The sequence below is a fragment of the Heloderma suspectum genome, chromosome 7 (assembly GCF_057233095.1).
Source record: "Heloderma suspectum isolate Gila_16-S chromosome 7, 16-S_ref, whole genome shotgun sequence".
NCBI classification, from domain to species: domain Eukaryota; kingdom Metazoa; phylum Chordata; class Lepidosauria; order Squamata; family Helodermatidae; genus Heloderma; species Heloderma suspectum.
This window is the reverse complement of record NC_139464.1, coordinates 76,319,834-76,342,174: the sequence shown is the minus strand read 5'-3', so window position 1 is coordinate 76,342,174 and position 22,341 is coordinate 76,319,834. Positions and strand designations below refer to the sequence as shown.

Genomic DNA, 22,341 nt, shown 5'->3' with positions numbered 1-22,341 from the left:
TGCCTCCCCCCCACCGTGGATGCCCCGGCGCGGAGCCAGGTAAGGGATTCGTACATCCCTAAACCCTATAGATAACTCCAGTAGTGGAGACACTCAGTAACCTTAGGGAGCCTGCTTTTAATCTTATCCCCCCTTCTGTGCATGTTTACTCAGAAGTAAGAAATAAATCTCGCTCCCTTGCAGTGAACGGGTTAAAGGCTAACTTTGAAAACGGTCCAGAAACTTCAGCTGGTCCAAAATAGGGCAGCAAGATTGTTAACAGGGACTGGCCTGCGAGCTCATATTACGCCAGTACTTTTTCAGCTGCTCTGGCTGCCGGTCCATTTCCGGGCCCAATTCAAAGTGCTGGTATTAACATTTAAAGCCCTTAACAGCTTGGGGCCAGGTTACCTGAAGGATTGCCTCCTCCCATATGTGCCTGCCCAGACCTTAAGATCATTGTCAGCGGCCCTTCTCCATGAGCCCCTGCCAAAGGAAGTGAGGCGGGTGGCTACTAGGAGGAGGGCTTTTTCTGCTGTGGCACCCCGGCTCTGGAATGAGCTCCCTAGTGAGGTTCGCCTGGCGCCTACATTGTATTCCTTTCGGCGCCAGGTGAAGACCTTTTTATTTTCCCAGGCATTTTAGCATTTTAGCTTTCTAAATTTTTATCTTTGCTGTTTTAAATCTGTATTTTAAACTCCTGCACTGCTGCTAGGTTTTATTGTGGTTGTATTGTTATATTGTGGTTTTAATGTTCTGTATATTTTAAATTGTTTTATTGTGTGTTGCTTGGATTTAATTTTTGTGAACCGCCCAGAGAGCTTCGGCTATTGGGCGGTATAGAAATGACATACATACATACATACATAAAATAGTAGCTCACCCTAAAGTGCTCTTTCGCTTCTCTGATGCTCTCTTAAATTGCTGTTGCGATGTTGTGCTTCTTTGGTGTCCTGTAGTTTCTCTGATGTAAAGCCATTTCGCCCTTGTTATGTAAAGTCGCTTCTCTGCTTTATCGCTCGGTCACAGTAACAATCTTTCTGGTTTACAGGAGCTTCTCACAGCGAGCAGGGAGAAGGAGAAAGGGAGAAAGAGGGGCTGGAAGGGAGGGTTGGAAGCAATAGGCAAAAATGCACACATGGAGGAAAGAGGGTGGGATCAATAACTGTGATCAGCAGATTGTGATGCAGTGAAACTGATGCAGTGAAATTGGGGTGGTGGGGAGCTGCACTGGAGAACTGGGGATTTTGGATCCTTCAGGGAAACCTGCACCTATGGGGAAAATTAGTTGCTCTCCATTCGTAATGTAGTAGCAGTGGGGAGCCTGGAGAGGGGCAAGCCTCTCTCATTGCTTGAGCAGCCCCTGCCAGTTTGATGACATTCAGTTCTACTCCCTACCCCACCCTACCGAGAAGTATGTTCCTTTCGAGCACTGAAAACCAGATTTTAAAGGTAGGGTACATGGAGCTTATCTTGCTTCGTATATCCCTAATTGACCAAAGCTGATTCCGTAACAATCCAGGTAATACTCCAATGTACTTCTCATTCCATTGTCATGAAGATCCCCCCAAAGTGAAGATCCCCCCAAAGACTGATGTTCTGTCCTGAAGTTCCTATGCTCTGGCATTCATATTTATATGATTTTAATGAACCACTTATGTGATACCTTTCCAGAGAATGGAACTCAGCTCAGCCCTCTAACAATGAGATATTTTTTCCAAAATTCCCAGCTATGATTTGGACATGATATATTTACTTTATATCCTTGTCAGCTTTTCTAAGACACATTTCCTTAAGTTCCCAGAACAGGATACCATCTGAGTTCTTTCCTGTAAGTCTATTTACTTCCCAAAATATGTCATCTTTACTTACTTGCATCATAAGCAGAACAAGAGCTTTGGCTATTGGGCAGTATAGAAATGAAATGAAAATAAATAAAATAAAATAAAACCGTACCACACATAAGCAGACTTCCTTCCTTCCTTCCTTCCTTCCTTCCTTCCTTCCTTCCTTCCTTCCTTATCTAAAGCATATTTTTCCTGACTGTAGGTGAGAAACTTTGTTTTTCCTATATCACTAACAATAACAGGTTTATAGTAGGGATGGACGAAAGTCCCTTACCTGGTCCCGCAGCTTTTTTTGGGGGGGGAGGTGCTCCGTTTCTCCCCCTGAAATTCTTGGCAGGAGGGGAGGCACCCCATCCCTCCCTGCCGAAATTCTGGCTGGGGGGGAGCGCCCTGCCTCTCCAGCCGCAAAAGAAAAAAGTAAAGTAAAAAAAACAAAACTGTGATAGGCTACGTAAAGATTTACATAGCCTATCACCGCTAGATTTCAAAGTCAGCTGTGATAGGCTACGTAAATCTTTACGTAGCCTATCACGTTTTTGTTTTTTTACTTGGAAATTGCGGCGGCAGCAGCCGGTCGGAAGACCGGCCGCTGCTGAAGCACCGCCGGGACCCGCCGCCGTGAGGAACATTCGCAAGAGGTAAGTCCCATCCCGGGGGGGGGGTGGGGGGTGTCGGAGAATTTCCCCACCAATTTCGGGGGGCCAAATGCGTTGGCATTCGGCCTCCTGGAGATTCGTGGAGAAATTCTCCGACATCCCTAGTTTATAGGTCAGTGAGAATTTCAGTGAAAAGTCACAGTATGTCAGCATGAATGCTTCTGTTAGAATCAAATTGATTCAATATTAATCTAGAAATAAATTTCTTAATATTTCATTTGTTTCTTTATGAGAGTTATAAACTTATGAGAGAGGTGTGGACCAACATCTTCTTTAGGATTAATATTTGCATGGGAGCCTATTATGCAGGTTGGTACAAGAGCCTTGCCAGCCACTTGGACTATATAGTGCAAAAACTTCTGGGGGCAAATATTTGTCACAGCAGAAGGGAGCTGCACTGACCTGATCTGTTCCAAAAACTGGTAATGTTGCCACTTGTTTCTGCTATTATATTTTGGAATAGCTAGTTTTTATTGTGAGAGTGGTCAGTTATGCTTATGCAAAAGAACCAGTGGAGGCACAGTGACAGTGTCAGCATTTCCCTTATGGCCTGTACCTCTTGAGCAACTCCTTAAGGATCTCTTGCTTCTTTAAGAGTCTTAAAGAAAATGGCTGCATTTAGGTTAATCTAACAGCTTTACGGCCACAAATGTCATCCACCATGCCATTTGCGTCCTGAGTTAGTTAGCCCTCATTCAGCCAGCGATATGGCACGCAATGGCGGCCGTATCACTGGTGCTGCGGAGCTGGCTGGCGGCTCCGTGGAGTTGTCACAAGGAGGATCCAGCTCTGTGCGGGTCCAGAGGGAGGCAGAGGTGAGTAGTGATGTTCCACCATGGACTCCGGAGGCCGGATTGCTCATTGGGGTCCATGGCAGAATGCTCCGCCATCCTTAGTCATGCCTATAGTTAAGACAGCAAACAGCCTCTCTAGCAGAAACTAGCAGAAGGCATGGGAGTTCTTTAGAGGTGTCTGTCATACAGGTTGATATGTCAGCTCAAGAGGGCAGAATAGAAATGCCCCATTTGGCATAGGTTTCATTTATGGGCTAAGATTAATTAGATTGTTAATTAGATTGTTAGGAGGTATATTATTGCTTTCTCATCCTTGCTTTTAAACTAACATCCCAGGCTGGAGGCATTTGCTGGGAACATCATCTTTAATGTCTGTCTTTAATTGTCTGTTGTTTACTGCCTGTAATCCTTTATGTTTGGGAGTTCCCTTTGTCTGAGCTGTGAGAAATACAGATTTAGTTTGTTTCACCTGAATTGTCTATTTGATCTGTGAATCATTAAGAACCTGTCATAGAAGGTATTGTTATACTTTTCATAGACCCTGAATCCTTGTTTGCTATGGATTGGGTATCTTCATCTTCAGTAGTCCACGGGGACTGCTGGCGTGGGCTGACTCTTGGATTTTTGTATGCCTTGACCCATGTAGCTTGGATGGTCATCGAAATCTCTCTTTGTGTGCATTTACTTTGGATTTACTCTTGAACCTATGTTTTGACCCTTGGATTAGCTAGGCCTTCCCATGTAGCATGAAGGTGCCAACAAAGATTTCAAGATTGGACTAAATCACTGTGTGTGTGGATTTATCTTGTCTTTGATTGCCTGGTATGGTTTACATGAGGAATCATTTAAACTCCTTGCCTTGTATTCTGAACCATAGAGACTGCAATAGGGAAACGAAGTTGTATTGATCTCTGACACGGTAATAGTTGTTAGCTTTTGACTGTTCTTTGAACTAAGCAATGAGCCCATAGTTCATTGCCATTGGCTATATGACTTCTGGAGAGCTGCAACGATTAAGCTTTTGCCATGAGAGCTAAGAAGCTTGTCTATGAAACCTGATTTGCTACCAATAAGATTTCTCACTGTTTCTGATATTTTCTGTTAGTTTGCCAGGATTTGTTTGTGCCAAAAGGTGGGTACAGGACATCATCATACTTTTGGTTCCTGTAGGAAACATTATACTTTCCTAAGAGCTCAGTCTTAGAAAATAAAAAATATTTTCAGTTGTTAGATACGTTATCTGAGAGCTGGTTTCCATTATAGGTTACGATACAGAGCTGCTATAACAACCACCACCATTTATCTCAGGTCATTCTAACTTCTCCAAAGTTCAGAAAACAAAATTAAAAAATTTCTATTTCACAAAGTTCCAATTTAGTCTCCAGCACTGTAATATCCCTATTAATTTTTGCTGTCATTGAAAGGACTTGGAATTCCAAACATTTTACAGAGGATTTGCCTAGTAGGGCATAGAAACCTTGCCAATAGCCAAAAAGCTATACTTTCCTGGATGTAGAAGGGAAATCATAATCCAGAATTTAAATTAAACTAGTTTTGGAACCACATTAAGCATAATGGGACATCTGTGCTGTCAGTTCATTAGAGACCACTAATGGCAATGGGAGTGTAACTTCCGTGCGGCTATCCTATGGGAGTACTTTGGACTAGTGTCTGATCTGTGGGATGTGACCCAAAAGGCCACTTTGGCTGCTGCCATTATTACATCATGAAATAGATTTGAATGCAAAAACTTAGCTATGTTTTATTGAAACATTCATAAATGTAGGAACAAACCCCAATAATTATTAGGTAGGTTTGCAGTTGATACTAAAGAAAGTAGTACCATGTCGATAATCTGTGATGCCAAGTAGCATGCTGTGCTGTACAGAACATTTGAAGGCATGTTTTGTATCCAGCTCCCCTCATAATTCTACATAGTTCAGTTCTTCCACCATAGTTTTGTGTGGAAACAGGAAACACAAGAAGCTGCCTCCTTTTTGAATCTAGGCCAGTATTGCTGACACCGACTGGCAGCAGCTCTCCAGAGTTTCAGACTGGAGTCTTTCCCAGCCCTACCTAGAGATGTCAGGGATTGAATCTGGGACCTTCAATATGTGAAGCATGTGCTCTACCAGTGAGCCACCACCCTTTCCCTAATATTTTTTGATGAAGCCCATGCAATGACAGCAGATGAAGCCACAGGCTTCAAACATGTGTGTATGCGTGTGTGCAGGGGTGGGGGGAGGTTCAAAGCAAGCTGTTGATTCAGACTTCCATGCTATTGCTCAAACACACAGAAAACAAAATGTCTGAGTTAAGTTTTCTAAGAGCAGGGGGTGATGTTTTGCTTTTGGTATGCAGGAGTATTCAACCATGGGGGGATCCACTTAGTCTGAAGTAGCATAGCCCAGAAAAAAGGCTTACCTCCTTCTCTCCTCTTTGTAGAACCAGCCCTAAATAATTCAGATCTCATGAAGCCTAAATGCTTCACAAATATTAAGGTTAAAATATACTGACATTATTTAAATAATAGAAACCCTTAATTTAGCTTGTCTTTATTTCCTGTTTTTGCTAGTGGTGTCCTAGGGTCGACAAACAAAAGGTTTAGTCACTAGAAGGCACTGGACATAGCTCTATCTTGATGGAGTCAGGAGGTTCCTATCCTGACATCTGCTGGAGATGTAATTTTGCTGAGAATGGAATGTCCAATACATTTTTGGCTTGCCTTGCTGATATCTTCATCTCTCAGAAGGTGGAAGCAGGGACAAGGGGATCTGCTGTCTTGGCCCTAATTGTGACCAACAGGAAAGAACTGGTTGATGAAGTGAAAGTGATGGGAACCTTGGGGGAAAGTGACCATGTCATCTCAGAATTCATGAAAGTGAAGGCTGTGAAAACTGAGCATAGGTGGACATATATCCTGAACTTTAGGAAAGTACATTTCAAAAAGCTCAGTGAGAAGTTGGGTAAGTTCCCATGGTTAGAAATTCTGATGGAAAAAAGAGATCAAGAGGGATAGGAGATTCTGAAAAATGAAACACTGAAGATACAGGCAAAAGCTATTCCCATGAGAAGGAAAAATGGCAAACATCTGAGGAAGTCAGTGTGGCTGCACAGGGGGCTCTCTGATGAACAGGGACTTTAAAAGGACATATCATATATAGGAGATGGAAAGAGGGACATATAACCAAGGAGGCTACAACAGAATAGCCCAAAACTGTAAAGAAGGTGTTAGGAAGGCTAAGGACCAGAATGAGCTGGGGATTGTGAGGGGTGCTAAAAGGGGGGTGGCCCTTTGCCTATGTTTGGAGCAAGAAAAAGAACAAGGGAACTGTATACTTTAAATGAGTTCACACCTCCAGTGCCAGATTAATTATACCCAAGGATGCTGAAAGCACTTGTGGACATTATTTGAGAGTCACTGGCTGTTCTTTGAGAATTCATGGAGAACAAGTGAGGTGCTGGAAGACTGGAAACAGGCAAATGTTGTCTCCATCTTCAAAAAAGGGGAAAGGCAAATCTGGGAAACTACAGATCAGCCAGCCTGAAGCTGATACTGGCAAGATTCTAGCACAGCTTGTCAAGAGGTCGGTATGTGATCATCTAGAGAACAGTATTTTGATTACTAAGACCCAGCATGGCTTTATCATGAATAAGTAATGCCAGATCAACCTTATTAGTCTGAAAGATCGTGGGAATGCAGCGGACATTTTATATCCTGATTTCAGCAAAGCAGTTGACAAGGTTTCCCATGATATCCTTGTTGAAAAGATGATAAAATGTGGATTGGATGTGCCTGCTGTTAGATGCATCCATGGCTGGTAGAACAACTGTACCTGACAAATGCTCATCAATGGCTCTGCATCAATGTGGGGCCTGTTTCCATGAGCAATTTACTCTGAACTGGCTGCGTGTGGAGGTCCTTAGGGATACATGACATTGTGGCCATCCAGCAGCCACCCTGGAGCTTTCCAGGGAAAACCCGGATTTCCTGAGATTGCTTAAAGTCCTATTCTTTTCCTCAAGTCAGGTTCTCCCTGGTATAGTTGCTGTGTGCCCCAACCCCCGCATTGACCTCAGGTATGCTAGCCCTGCCCAGGGGTGTGCCTTTCACCATGACCCCAGTCAAGGGTTGTTTCCTGTGTGTATCCCAGCACAAACCAATTAGTGTCTACTCAGAAGTAACTCCCATTGTGTTTAAGGAGGCTTATCCCCTGAATAGAGATCCTGTGGGTTTAAATGGGGGCTGGTTTCCATCTTTGTGTTTACTGCTCTCCTTCCCACAACAAACCCATTAGTGTCTCCTCAGAAGTAACTTCCATTGTGCTGAATGAGGCTTGCCCTCTGAATCCCCACATTAGTACTTACAGAGATCCCCCTCAATTGAAATGGCACAGTTTAAAACCCAATTCCCTAAGTGCGGTTAAGCGCAATCTCGAGGCTCCGATTCTCCATTGTTTGCTTATTGCCTTAGGAAGTAACTAATTTACAGCTTCATTAAAGAGATCCTGCGCAGTATCGTTTTGGTTAGAAAGGGGGCTGGTTTCCCATCCCTGCATTCTCCCCCCATTTCCCACCACAAGCATATGTGTGTCTACTCAGAAGTAACACCCATTGTGTTCAGTGAGGCTTGGGGCTCGTTGGGAGGCTTGCCTTACAAATGCACACAAGTGGGAGTAACTACTTCGCACCTTCCTTATGGAGCCTGTAGGGAGGGAAACCTCTCTTAGTGGTTGAGCAGCCTCTGCCACTCAGCTGACGTTCACTCCAACACACACATCCCGGCCCTACTGGGAAGTAAGTTATGTGAAGCCACTTAGAATGGTGCGATGCACACCCTCATGGAGTCCTGCCCAGACCAAAAGCAGCTCCTACAAAAATGCAGGTGAGCCACTTCTCCCTTCTCCCTCCGTTGTCGTGGAAATAGGGCTCTGGAGAGAGGTCTCAAGTGGAGTGTCACAGGGCTCTGTCCTAGGCCCTGTGTTATTATAACATTTGTATAAATGAGTTGGATGAGGGGATGCTTTGCAAATGACACAAAGCTGGGAATGGGTAGCTAACACCGTAGAAGACAGAATCAAAATTCAGAGGGATCTTGACAAGATGGAACACTGGGCTGAAACTAACAAGAGGAAGTTCAACTGAGATAAGTGTAAAGTCTTGCTTAAAGTCAGTAGATGCATCATTTCTCAGCTCTGCATGACCAGCTTCACCTGCAAAAATCCCCCCTTAAGCACTGGGCTCCTTTACATCCAGTCATCCATTCTCTCACTTGCTTAGGCTGTAAGCAAGTGAGAGAATGGGGCTAAAAGATGCCATTGTTCTTCTTCCCCAAATATATCTGAAACCCATTCCTAACAGATACTTTGGTCATTCAGAGAAGGCTTACACTGATTCACTTACGCTGTGTTTGACACAATGTGAGAAGCTGTCTCCTTGGCTTCATGTTTTCAACTTTCTAGCTGCTGTTTGCCATTTAAGGAGTTCCTCCTGGGAATATCTGACCTAAGCCAAGCGATGTTGAATTTCATCCTAGTGAGGCTGTCTGAGTCAAGGAAACAACCCTTCCAGCCTCACCAGGTATAATTAAGAGGGGGGAAAGTTAGGCAGTTTGCTTTTATCTAAAGGAAGAGAGAGAGAGAGAGAGCGAGCACAGGATCACATGGGCACACAATATATTCTAAAGAAACCCAGGGAGCCTCTCTATGGAAGCAAAAGGCTGTGAAAATTAAAAGTCAGCTCCGTTGACACCATCAGCTGATGCTCAACAAAACGGGGAGAGCTCACATACTCTAGCATTACATTGATTAGAAAGAAACAGTCTTTCCTCCAAGCAAGACCCTTACACAGGATGGGTCAAAAGAATCCCGCAGTTCCTGGGGGTAATGTCCAAACCTTCCTATGGTGGTTTGTTCCATATGTTTGGGTATCATTCAACTAAGCTACTAAATAAAAACCTGAATAGTTCTTATTGCTCTCTGAGAGTCATTTTTGAAATTGCTTTCTGCTCAGGTTTGGTGGTAATTAACTTTTATTTTGGCAGTTGAGCAGGAGGGAAGAGTTCTAAAAAGGATATAACTCATGTGAAACCCATGTTATCATGCTGCATGTGGTAGGTAAAGACAGATTTTTTTTTTTCCACAAGCAAGACGATGAACTTTTGTAGGCTGTTTCTCTGTGTCATAGATAGGGAATAGTGGTATTTGCAACTTCAAGCTTAAGGCTGATTAGTTTAATTTAAATGTACTGGTGTTTGTAATAGATAACACTTTTCATTTTGGTATATTAATGGTGTGGTCAATGGAAATTCAAAGACACATGTACCTACATAAAATATGATGCTTTCTAGAATCTAATATTTCACAATTTTACCTAAACCTGATTCATTTTTTTCTGCATAAACCTATGTTTTATGCATAGTTAAAATGTTTCCCTGGTGAATTAACATAAATATAGTTTTAGATTTGTATATGAATATTAATGAAAATAAAATCAAGTCACATTTGGCATTCTGAGTAATGACTAGCAGCACCAAAAAAAAAAAGATCTCCACAATGCTCTGTTTTGGTTGCTTTTAATTTTAATCTCAAGTGACATACAACTAGTGCTTAATAGCACCTGATGTTGGAAAAATTGTTGTTTTATGCCTCATTACTTACTCCTTTCAAGGTGTTTAAATCTTTGAAAGCTTACTGAAATCAGTAGCAAAATTCCCTTTAATTTATTAACTATGGAGGAGACCTCAGAGGTTCATTGGAATGTCATTTAGGCTAAATTGATTTTCAAGTCTAATTACCAAAAAATAATTAAAAAAACAAATTCACACATACTAGTGTTTATGGACAACAGGTAAACTCTGAGTAAATCCTTCTAACTGTGGGTTTGACTATTGAGTCTGAATTAGTGGTATGAACCCTAGAAAATGAAATGTGTTGCACAAATCATGGGTCATAAGCTGGACTGCAGTTTTTTCTTTCTATTCATCATCCCCTGGGAACCTTGGGATGGAAGGGAAGAATAAAATGAATGTACATCAGATGCAAATATTGTACATAAACATTGTGTACAGGTTTACATTTGGAATATAAAGCATCTGTTTGTAATAGCCATTATTCAGCTCTGTTATCACAAGGGTTGTGATAACACAGTCATGCCCTTATTTGCTATTTTACACTGAACTACATGATGTTTGTTACATTTGTAGAATTTTAACTGGATTTTTGACACCCCACTTTTGTGCTCCTACATAAGAGGAGTAATAACCATAGTAACCAGCGGTTCATTTAGGGAGCAATCCTATGCAGGCCTAGACAGAAAAAAGTCCTACAACTTCCAGTATTGGAATGTTGGCTAGGGAATGCTGGGAGTTGCAGCTTTTTTCTCTGTCTAAACATGTATAGGATTGTGCCCTTAGGTTTTGTGTGTGTATGTGTGTGTGTGTGTACAGCGAGAGTGAGAGAGCAGTGTGTGTGTGTGTGTGTGTGTGTGTCTAATGGAACTTTAGAGGAGGACAGGTGCCTGCCCCAATGAGCTTACAATGTAAAATTCAATACAGGGGAAGGGGAGGAAAGTGGAGACAGGTGTAAACAGGGAAGTAATCTATGGTTATTGCATTTACTGAGAGAGCAATCCTATGGTCTCTGGGAGAGCATCCCAGGGAACATAGGATTGTTCAGAGTCCTCCCAAGACTGTAGACACTGCTATGACCTTGGGAGGGGGACTCTGAGTTCTGATCCCCCTACCCTACCCACTTGTAGCCACTGTGGAAAGAACCGTGCCAGCTGCTTCCTGAGGTCGCAAATGCAGCTTCTGAGGAAGGGGAAACAGGACATTCCCTTGGGCAAAGAGGCTGGGAGGAGAGGCTGGGATATAAGAAACCCCATGGCCCCTCCAGCTCTGGCCAACTCCAACCCCAGCAGCACACCTTCTCTAGACAGACTCCAAGGCCCATCTAAAGGAAACTTTTGTAAAAAGAGGACGGAAAGGCAAAAATTGCCTCTGTTGCTCCTCCTGCCCTGTTGGCAGCAGCCTCTCACGATGCTGGATATTTGGAGGTGTCCAAACTCAGAGGCTTCCTTCTAAGGGGAAGCCTTTTGAGGGGGGGGGGCTGACTTACAGGCTGAGTTATGTTTGGGCATGGGAACTAGGAAGTTGTGCAAAGGTGTTTTTCCATCCTCTGGGAGAAGTGTTGTTAGTCTTGCCAACAGTTATCCATGTTCTGGTAACCTCCCGGCTGGATTACTGCAATTCATGTTACATGGGGCTACCTTTGGAAATGGTTAGGAAACTTGTCAGACCAAAATACAGACACTAGGCTAGGGGATGGACAATACAATCATGTGATATGAGTGCTTTGAAAGCTCCCAGGCCATTTCCAGGCCCAGTTCAAGGTGTTGGTATTGAACTTTAAAGTTCTAAACAACTTGGGACCAAAGTATCTAAAGCTTGTGGCACTCCAGATGTTTTGACTGGAGTTGTAGGCCCAAACGTTAGGAGAGCCACAAGCTGCCCACCCCTGATCCAAAGGGACACCTGACTGGAGCCTTAGGTCATCTTCAGAGGCTCTCCTCTGGGTGCTCCCACTGAGTGAAGTTAGGTGGGTTAGAGGGGCCCTTTTCAGTTGTGGCACCCCATGTATGGAACGCCCTCCCCAAGGATGCTTGCACCCACACTGTTATCTTTTCAGGTGAAGACATTTCTCTTCTCCCAGGCATTTTAGATGTTTGTTTATTATTGTATTTGTTGTTTTTAACCTGTTTTATTGTGTGAACTGCCCGGAGAACTCTTTGTTTTAGGGCATATAAATATCACACACACACATGCACAAACGCGCGCACGCGCACACACACACGCATATATATATATATATATATAGAGAGAGAGAGAGAGAGAGAGAGAGAGAGAGAACACTTCTCCCTTCTCGGAAAATGACATCCCTTATGTACATAGGCATTTGTTGTTAAAGATCTCAGGCACAACCCAGAGAAAGTGAATCAGCCCCATTGATATCAATAGGATTTAAGCACAGTCTCCTTTCTTCATTCTTTATCATTAGAATGCATCTCCTCCATTTGGCAGAGGGGAAAGTGGTAATATGTTGCGTCCATGGATACATATCATTTCTGAAAAATTCATAGAGAAATTGTTGGAGTCTATGGAATGCACAACACTCATTATTGTCTTCTTTTAAGCCAGGATAGGCAACCTGGTGCCCTCCAAATGTTTTGGACTATGACTCCCACAGTACTTGAGCTGATGGGAGTTGTAGTCCAAAATTTCTAGAGTGCACCAGGTTTCCTACTCCTGCTTTAAGCCCACCTAATGTAAGACTGTTCCAGAAGACAATTCCATCAGTCTGCAGCAGGGGCAGAGAAGGAAATCAGGGTCACCATCAGCCCTCCTGAGCAGCCAGCTTCGTCAAGCTTTGCCTCTCCCCCAAATATTATTATTTATTTTATTATTTATTAGATTTTTTAGCCGCCCATCTGGCTGGCTACTCAGCCACTCTAAGTGGCTTACAATACAATTAACAGCGCAAAATACAACAAATTTACACGATCTACTGAACAAAACAACATTGCTGTAAAAAACCCTAACCCACCCCAAATGCCCGCCTAAACAGCCAGGTTTTCAAAGCCTGGCAGAAGCTCAGCAAAGGGGGGGGCATGGCAGAGGTCACTAGGAAGGGAATTCCACAGAGTAGGGGCCACCACAGAAAAGGCCCTCTCCGTAGTCCTCACCAGCATATAGCTGTCCTGGCTGATGGGACAGACAGAAGGCCTTCCGAGGCCGATCTCGTTGAGCAGCATCCCTGGTGTTGCTGGAGGCGCTCCTTGAGATAGACTAGGCTGGAACCATATAGGGTTTAAAAGGTCAATACCAACATTTTAAATTGGGCCTGGAAAACAACTCGAATCCAGTGCAACTCCTTCAGCACTGGAGTGATAAGGTCTTATCAATGGCTGCCTTTAATCAGGCGGGCCGCCACATTCTGCACCAGCTGCAACTTCCGAACCGTCTTCAAGGGTAACCCCACATAGAGTGCATTACAGTAGTCTAGGAAAAAGGGGACCAGGGCATGAACTACTGATGGGAGCAGATGTTAGGGAGGTAGGGGCACAGTCGCCATATCAGATGGAGTTGGTACAGTGCTGCCTGGCACACAGCTGACACCTGAGCCTCCATGGACAGCTGGGAGTCTGAAATGACCCCCAGGCTGCGGACCTGGTCCTTCAGGGGCAACTGCACTCAATTCAACACCAGGTCAGCATCCCCTAGCCTCCCCTTGTCTCCCATCAAAAGTACCTCAGTTTTGTTGGGGTTCACTTTCAACTTATTCCTTCCCATCCTGCCATTCACCAATTTCAGACACTTGGACAGGGTTTCTACAGCCACCTTTGGCAAGGATTTAAATGAAAGGTAGAGCTGCGTGTCATCCACATATTGGTGACACTGCACCCCAAACCTCCTAATGATGGCCCCCAGCAGCTTCCCATAGATGTTAAATAACATCCCACAAGTGAGCAGCCAAGGGTCTGAAGTCTCCTCCCCCAGAGCTACCCTCTGGAACCTGCCAGACAGGAAGGAATGGAGCCACTGTACTACGGTGTCTGCTATGCCCAACTCCTCCAGGCGGTCCAGGAAGATACTGGGTTGATGGTATCAAAAGCCGCTGAGAGATCAAGGAGAACGAGGAAGGAGCATTTGCCCCTATCCAGAGCCCTCCTCATATCATCCACCAAGGCCATTTCTGCCCCATGCCCAGGCCTGAAGCCTGATTGAAATGGATCCAGATAATCAGCTTCTTCCAAGTGTGCCTGCAACTACAACGCCACCACCTGCTCAATCACCTTGCCCCAAAATGGCAGATTTGAGACCAGGTGAAAGTTGTTCAGGTCTTGGGGATCCAAGGAGGGCTTCTTTAACAATGGTCTTATCACCACCTCCTTGAGAGCTAATGACATCACTCCCTTCTCGAGGGAGGCATTCACCTCCACCTTGATTTCCTCCCCAAGTCTCTCCCTGCAGCTCATAATGAGCCAAGATGGGCAAGGATCGAGTAAGCAGGTGGTTGGCCTTGAAGATGAAAGCACCTTGTCCACTTCATTAGAAGGAAGAAGCTGGAACTGATCCCACTCAACAGATCTGCCACTGGCCACCCCTCGCTCACAACTGTATCCACAACACGCAGAATAGCCCTCCTAATCCGGTTGATTTTATCAGCAAAGTGCTTTGCAAACTTATCCCAGGAGGCCTTAGAATGCTCCATTGGTTCCAGAACAACTGGACCGACCAGGTTCTGGACCACTTGGAATAGTCTCCTGGGATGGCACTCTGCGGATACGATAGAGGCAGCATAAAAGTCCTTGTTTTGCTGCTCTTATTGCCACATGGTAGGTTGAAGCTACAGCTCTAACCCGTGTCCAATCATCTTTGGAGTGAGATTTCCGCCACCAGTGCTCTAGCTGTCTCACCTCCTGTTTCATTGCTCACAACCATGGGGTGAACCATGGTGCAGTCTGAGTTCTGTTCACTGGGAGAGGGCATTTCGGAGCCACCTGGTCTAATGCCACGGTGATTGCAGCATTCCAGCCATCCACAAGGGTCTTGACCAAGTAGCCATTTGCGTGCTCCAAAGAATCCCCAGGTGCAGTCAGGAATCCATTTGGATTCATAAGACACCTGGGGCGAACCATCTTAATGGGTCCTCCACCCCTGCGGAGGAGTTTTGGAACCCAGAAGTCCAACCCCACCAGGTAGTGATCTGACCATGACAAGGGGGGGGGGGCATGTAGATATACTCCTGAGGCTGATTTCCAGATCACTCCTCACCTCTGTGAAAACAAACACATGGTCTAATGCATGACCAGCTACATGGGTGAGCCCAGTTGGAATAGGCTACAGCTCCCAGGAAGCCATGGTCTCCATGAAGTCCGAAGGTGCCCCCACGAGGATGGCCTCCAAATGTACATTTGAGTCCCCCAACGCCAACAAGTTAGGGGACTGCACATGTACATCAGAGACCGCCTCAAGCACCTCGGCCAGGGAGTTTGTCATGTAGCAGGGTGGACGGTACATGAGCAGAATCCCCAGACTGTCCTTCGTGCCCAACCTCCTGTTCATGCAACTCTGGTCTCCCAGAAAGAGAGTCTGGTGAGGCCCAAGGACTCCAGGTAGATAACACCCACTCCCCCTCCCTGACCCCCAGCCCTCAGCTGCTGCACATACAAAAATTGAGCCGGGCAAATGGCCGCAACAGTAGGAGCAGCAGCCTCATCTAGCCAGGTCTCCATAAAACATGCCAGGTCCGCACCTTTATCCAGAATCATGTCAGAGATGAGAGATGTTTATGGGGAGCTATCACAGAGCAGCCATTCCATCAGGCTGGAGAAGGGAAAAAACTAAGAGGCAGGGCATTCAGCTGGCTCAGCTGAAAGACCTGCAGTGTTTGGCTCCTCCTCTCTTTGAGCTGTTTCCATTCCACCTGGTTGTGATAAGAAGATCAACAATGTCCAGCTGTGTTACAGCTGGTCATTGTAAGAACCTTCTAACATTAAGACTGGGTGCCTGAGTGTTCTTGTTTTCCTTTTCCCTCCCTACCCCTTTTTCCTTTTATGTCATGTCTTTTTAGTTCGTAAACCTGAGGGCAGGGTCTGTCTTGTTTTTATTGATACATAAGCTGCTTTGGGAGCCTTTCCAGCTGAAAAGTGGTGTACAATTTCTTCAAATGAATACATTAAAGTTTAAAACCCGCAGTTCCAGTTCAGCTCCATAGAATGAGAATCTGCGTCCTCAGAACAGAATACCTATCACTGGCAAGTGAAGTGGCCACCAAGTATTGTTTGAGCTTCGTTGATTCCAGTGAACTAACTTCCATTTATATGTTCAATACTCCTACATGAAAGTAAAGCATGAAAGTAATTTCAGATTCTGTACAGATGTACCTGTCCACAGGAAATGGTCAAAATTTCCTGGTTTGGGGTGAGCTCTCCCCTGCCTTTGCTCCTGTAATGACATGTGCCTGGTTCCAAATCCAGCTTGATCTGGCGGGCTTTCAGTTGTATTCATTTTTTTTCCCGGGAGCCTTGCTTATTTATCTATGTTTACTAAACATTTATTTGGTGCTTTGAAAAAACCAAAGCAATCCATTTCCTGCCCTACTTGGCACCTTGCTCCTGGGCTGGGGCAGGAGATGTGGCTTCCTGACAGTCATAAGGGCCGACCATTCATCACTCCGCATACCCAATTTCAACTGGAAACAGGAAGAACTGGATGTTCCTGAGCTCAGTTCTCTGAGGAAGGGTTATGCATCTGACCAAACAGGCATGAGAACAGATCAACAGCAGGTTCTCTCCTCAAAGTACATCTGTCTGTTCATATCCCCAAGTAAAGCACACTCAACGGAGAGTAAGTCCTACTGAACAGATCTGAGTAAATATGCTTAGGCTTGTGCTAGACAATCAGTAGTGTTACTTCCAAGCAAACACTGTCATCCAGAAATCAATGTGCATCTCCGCTGTGTCTGTTAGGGTCCCCTTTCATTTCAGTGAAAGGAACCAATCTATCCATGCAAACAAATGTGCACTCACTGGCTTCTTTAATCGAAAAGAAGGCATTCAGATCAGAAGAGCTTTGTTTACACCTGAGCTAACACACTGATAACAGATCGCCAAATGGAGGGAAAAAATGTGTAAAAGGACTGCGGGATAAAACTGGCCAAATAAAATACATTGGCATTTGGACACGAACAGTTGCAGCCCATTGTGCTCTACCGTTATTATATGCTGCGGAACTGTTAATCAAAGCCAGCTAGAGTTCTGGAATGGAAATGCGAAAGATGACATTTCTTTTCTGAAGGCCTGCAAAACATTTTGTAAATATCAAGAATGGCAACATGAAACTTGGCCTTGCCTATCTTTTGTTTTCACCGTGCACTTGAAATGCTTCCACCATGTTTTGAAAGGCTGAATATGATAAATCACTACTACATAGATATTGTCCTCAATGTGAATGTGTAATATTTTTTTCCCAAGGAGACACAAGTCTGTAATATATTAATTTTAGGACTCCATAGATTTAATTAATTAATAGATTTGATTGGTTGGTGAATCGCTGTCGATTAATTGGTAGGGATGAGCTTAAAGGGTGCATTTATTTATCTTGTAAAGCCATTTTGGCTGTGGTGTGTTAGTGTGATCAGGAATGTAAAAGAAAATATTAAAAATGAGTTTGCTACACTTATTAAATGAAGTTATCTTATACTGCAACATGCTGAAAGAGAACCACTTATATTGCAGTTGTGGCAACATGGAAATATATTTAAATTTAACTAGCAGATTAACTGATTAAAAACCAGGGCCCTAAATTGCCCAGAGTCCACTGCATTCATGTCCTGTGCATGCCTAGATGACCTTCAAATGTTTGGTCTTAACCAGCTTCGACAGTGCCCTTTTTCTGTTTCAGAGACATGCAGGGAATCTTAAGTGTAAGTCTGCTCTTACCCTGTCCCACCCAGCAGAAAAGGAGGGGCGGCAGGATTCAGTCCCGCAGCCCCCAAACAAGTAATTGATATAAAAGTTGATTGAGGAAGCTAACTGCTGAAATTTCCTGATCCAGGGTATGTGAACTTCATGCATAGTTCCGTGTGCTGAAAGCAAAGATCCTTTATTGGGAATGATGTATACAGCAACCTTTTGGATGCATGGATACTGATCCAGCAAAAGGAAGAGTGTACAAAAGTCTGCTTCAGTGAGCATCGCCTTTGCAGGAAAGGGGGCTGCGGGACTAATGATTAATCAACTAAAACAAAATTTAATCAGCCCACTTAATTAATTTTACTTATTAAATTGGCTGGTGGCATTGTAAACTTATTTGCATTGATTTTATTACTAATCTTTGTATTTAAATATCTGTAAATCACTTAATTCTTTGGAGCGTGTATATCTATAATGAAAACAATAATAGAGGTACATTCAGTTACAAGTGATAATTGGCCTCTTAGGCTTTTGTAGCTTCAGCAAAATGCCACAGAAGCCTAAAACAGCCAAATCTCCCTTGAAAACAAGTCAGATCTGGACACTTTAGTCTTCCTTAGTGGTTTGCTGCTGAAACTTAGTGGCAAACCAGCAGGGGGCAGTGGGCGGCACACCCAGGGGCTACAAGGGCCACATGCACCCCATGGGGCACGTGTTGCCCACCTCTGGTCTACATCAACAATATGAGCAATATAGTTTCCATTGCTCAGGAGCACTGAGAAATTGCCCACAATACCCAGGGCCCGCCAATGAAGCAATATTTTTATATATTAAATCAGCAGTGGGCAACTTGTGGTCCTCCAGATGTTTTGGCCTGCAGTTCTCATCATCCCCCCCATTGGCTATGCTGGCTAGAGCTGATGGGAGTTATAGGTCAAAACATCTGGAGGATCACTAGTTGCCCATCCCTGTATTAAATGAAATATCTACATCATGTTATTATGGGCAAAATGTTCACGATATGATTACTTTTGTATTGTACCACTTGCCTCTTTATTGTTACTGGATTATTTGAGTTTATATTTAAAATGGTAAAAGATAAAGTTAAAATAACAACAAAGATACAACCATAGGGAGCCTCCAAAGTATTACCAGAGATGCACAGGGATGCTTTTGTGAATACATTTGTATTAATGGTTTTCCAGCAACCTGACCTCAAAGTAGGGATGTATGGATTTTGTTAAATCTGTTCCATCTGTGTTTGGCAGATTGTCAAGCACCTTTCATTCTGTCATATGCCTGTTGATAGAATCAGCTTTTTCTAGGGATATATAAGAATTTTGTTCCACTTGTGCTAAAGCGCATTAGCGCAGGTGTGTATTTGGGCAAATCCCCCCAAAGGTTAAAGAATCCACAGTCCACAAATCTGCGGAATCCACATGACCTGGAAAAAGCCGGTCTGCTGTGGAGTTTTCTATGCATTTCTGTGAATCCGAACTCATTTGAATCTGATGCAGATTCTTCCAACGTTCCTCCCTGTTTTGTATGAGAAATAACAATGTGACTATGGTGATCCCTGCTGATCCAAGCTTCTGTATGCCACCAGAAAGTACGCATACTAGATTATGATGCAAACATATTATAGGGTCATACGAAATTGAGTTATACCAAGTCAGACCTTTGGTCCACGTGCATCTAACTCAATATTGTCTATAGAAAATGGCAGCACCTCTCCAGCATACCTGGAGAGGCTAGAGATAGAACTAGGATCTTGTGCATGCAAAGTGTTTGGCCTTTTTGTGGCACAAAATGGCAGTCTACTGAGTGTTCAGTTAATCTGGTTTCTTTTCTGTTTGATTCCTGAGCACAGTAGAAAAGTGTTTCTATGCGTTGAACGTCTTTCAGCCTGAGGGCCAAATTCAATTTCAGAGAAGCTCTCAGGGGTTGTGTTCCAGTGGTGGGCAGTGCTGAAGGTGAAATGGGAGTGCGGCTAAAGGCAAAGGAGTTGGGCCCCAAATTCCACCAATGCCAGCATATTTTAGCTTGAAGCCCTAACTGCTAGTAACTAAACTGCAGAAGAGGCATTTTAACCTTTTAGAATTGGGGGGGGGGCTCACAAAAGCTGGGAAACCACTGAATGATCAAGGGTTAGGGGATGGGGCATGGACTTCCAGAGGGCCGAACTAGACTCTCATGTGGGCCAGATTCAGCCCACAGGCCTGAAGTTCTGCACAACTGCTCTAAACATACATGACTGTCAGTTCTTGCCAGCTGACTGCAGCTGGCAGCAATAACTCACTAGCTGATAACAGGGTTGTAAACCTGTCCAAGGCTGAGAGAGGGGGAAAGGAGGCTGAAGTGGGAAACTTTTCCAGTTCCATCAAATCCAAGGTGATGTGGCAGAGAGAAGTCCGTTCTTCAGTCCAAAGTCCAACACACAAGGGAACATGAGCAAGGCTGCGGTTCAGGGTCAAGGTGAGGCTGACGAGATCTGGCATGTGAAAACATTATTCTCCAGCAGCCTTGCCCCTGCCTGCTTCCTGCTTTTAACTGCAGTGTCCTGAAGCAGCTGCTTGCAATCATTCTTCTTGTTTCTGAGAGCCTCTCTGTCTGCTGGGGTCGGTGGAACTTCGCCCTCTGAACTATTGGCAGGGGGGTGGGGTGGTGTTGCAACCAGGCAAGGAACATCCACAGGAGGTGAGGGGGCTCGGGCCCCTTCTGCACTGGTCCCTTCCCCTGGGTCTGGAGTCTGTCATTCCCCTTCATCCTTGGAGGAGTCCGAGAGAAACATGACAATGACTATAGTCCAGTTTGCTTTAGCCTTTGTCAAAATCTTTGCCATGCTGTTTTTTTAGGCACATTGAATACTAGTCATCTGCGCAAACACCAAAGGCAGCATTCTCAGTATTTTGTCCCTTTCCCCTTCATAGAAACCAATAAACGAGGAGGGAAAATGTCTTGGAATAAATGTAAGAGCCCCACTTAGAAACCAAAACCAATATTGACTTGTTGACTTGCTATTTACGCATATGCCCACGCATTTATCTTTCCCATAATAACACATGTGCATTGACATCCAGAATTATTGTTTTCTCTTCCTCTGTCTGAAACATATCTAAAATGCATTTGGAAGAGAGATTCACTGCTAATATGCAGAGACAGCCCAGAGCAAGCAATTTAATGGTTGTGAGGCAAAATGATACGAATTGCCTAAATTATACTTCTCAAATAATTGTGGGTTTCATTCGTTAGGATATGTCTTACTGTAAGTAGATAGTGGTGTTTTTTTAATGAATATGTTTACAATTCATTAATATTGTGGAGAAAGTAATATCACAGTACTTTTGCCTTCATATTTATATGTTTCATTCCTTGTTGAGGCTTCAAAGGGCCATGATGTACTTTCCAACTTCAAAGGGAAGTTACTGACAGGGATGTAAGAGAATTTTGTTTCATTTTCCGAATCATCCAGACTTGCTGCATTCATAACCCCGAATGGGAGGTCATTTTTTCAAAAAAATGTTTGTATATTCCTGAATTTGCAATTGTGTTAGAAAAACATGTTATTTTGTTTTGTTTTTTTAAAAATATGGGCTTTGAAATGCACATTAAAAAATACACTCTGTAATGCTTTAGTTAACAGGGGAAAGTGCACATTTTTGTTAAATGCATGCAGAAATGCACATTTTCCCACTGGAATGAACTGAAAAACATGTTGCAAACAAAAACAGAAGTGAACCAAACTGAGCTTTGAAGTGAAGTTTGGAGCATTTCAGTGAGCTTGAACATCCCTGGTTCTTCCAGGTGCAGTTGGTGATCTATAAAAGAGTTCATAGTATCATAGTAGAGGAGGGAGTTTCTTGCTGAGGACTACATTACCTTGGTAACACCCTGTTCTGGGTCCGCATTCCAGCTGTGGGTGGGGCCAGAGCCCAAAGGCATACACACACATATACACACTTCCATCTATAAACACCTATACACACACATCGATTCACACACACACACACACACACACACACACACACACACACAGCTAAAATAGGGAACATCAGAACATAAGAGCCCTGCGGGATCAGATCAAGGGTCCATCTAGCCCAGCATTCTGTTCACACAGTGATCAACTAGCTGTCGACAGGAAACTCAGAAGCAGGACACGAGTGCAACAGCATCCTCCCACCCATGTTCCCCAGCAACTGGTGCACATAGGCATCCTGCCTCTGGTACTAGAGGCATAGAGCCATCAGGACTAGAAGCCATTGATAGCCTTCTCCTGCAGGAATTTGTCTAACCCCCTTTTAAAACCATCCAAATTGGTGGCCATCACTATGTCTTGTGGTAGCGAATCGTGTAGTTTAATTATGTGCTGTGTGAAGAAGTGCTTCCTTTTATCTGTCCTGAGGGGAGGGGAACCTCAATTCTAGGGTCCCAATCCAGGATCACGTCCCTTCCCCTTCCATAATTAATGTAGCAGAAAAAAGCCCCACATCATTATAAACCATAATCAGTGCAATTATACAAATAAAAATAAACCATAAAAACATAATCTAAAAACAATAGATTGAGATTTTTTCCCCGTGGGGGTGTTGT

General features: G+C 43.9%; 1 protein-coding gene across 1 annotated transcript in view; it reads left to right on the top strand.

The window, feature by feature from the left end:
* TMEM117 (transmembrane protein 117) overlaps nucleotides 1–22,341 on the top strand; it is a 325,750-nt gene that overhangs the window by 237,868 nt on the left and 65,541 nt on the right. The window lies entirely within an intron of this gene.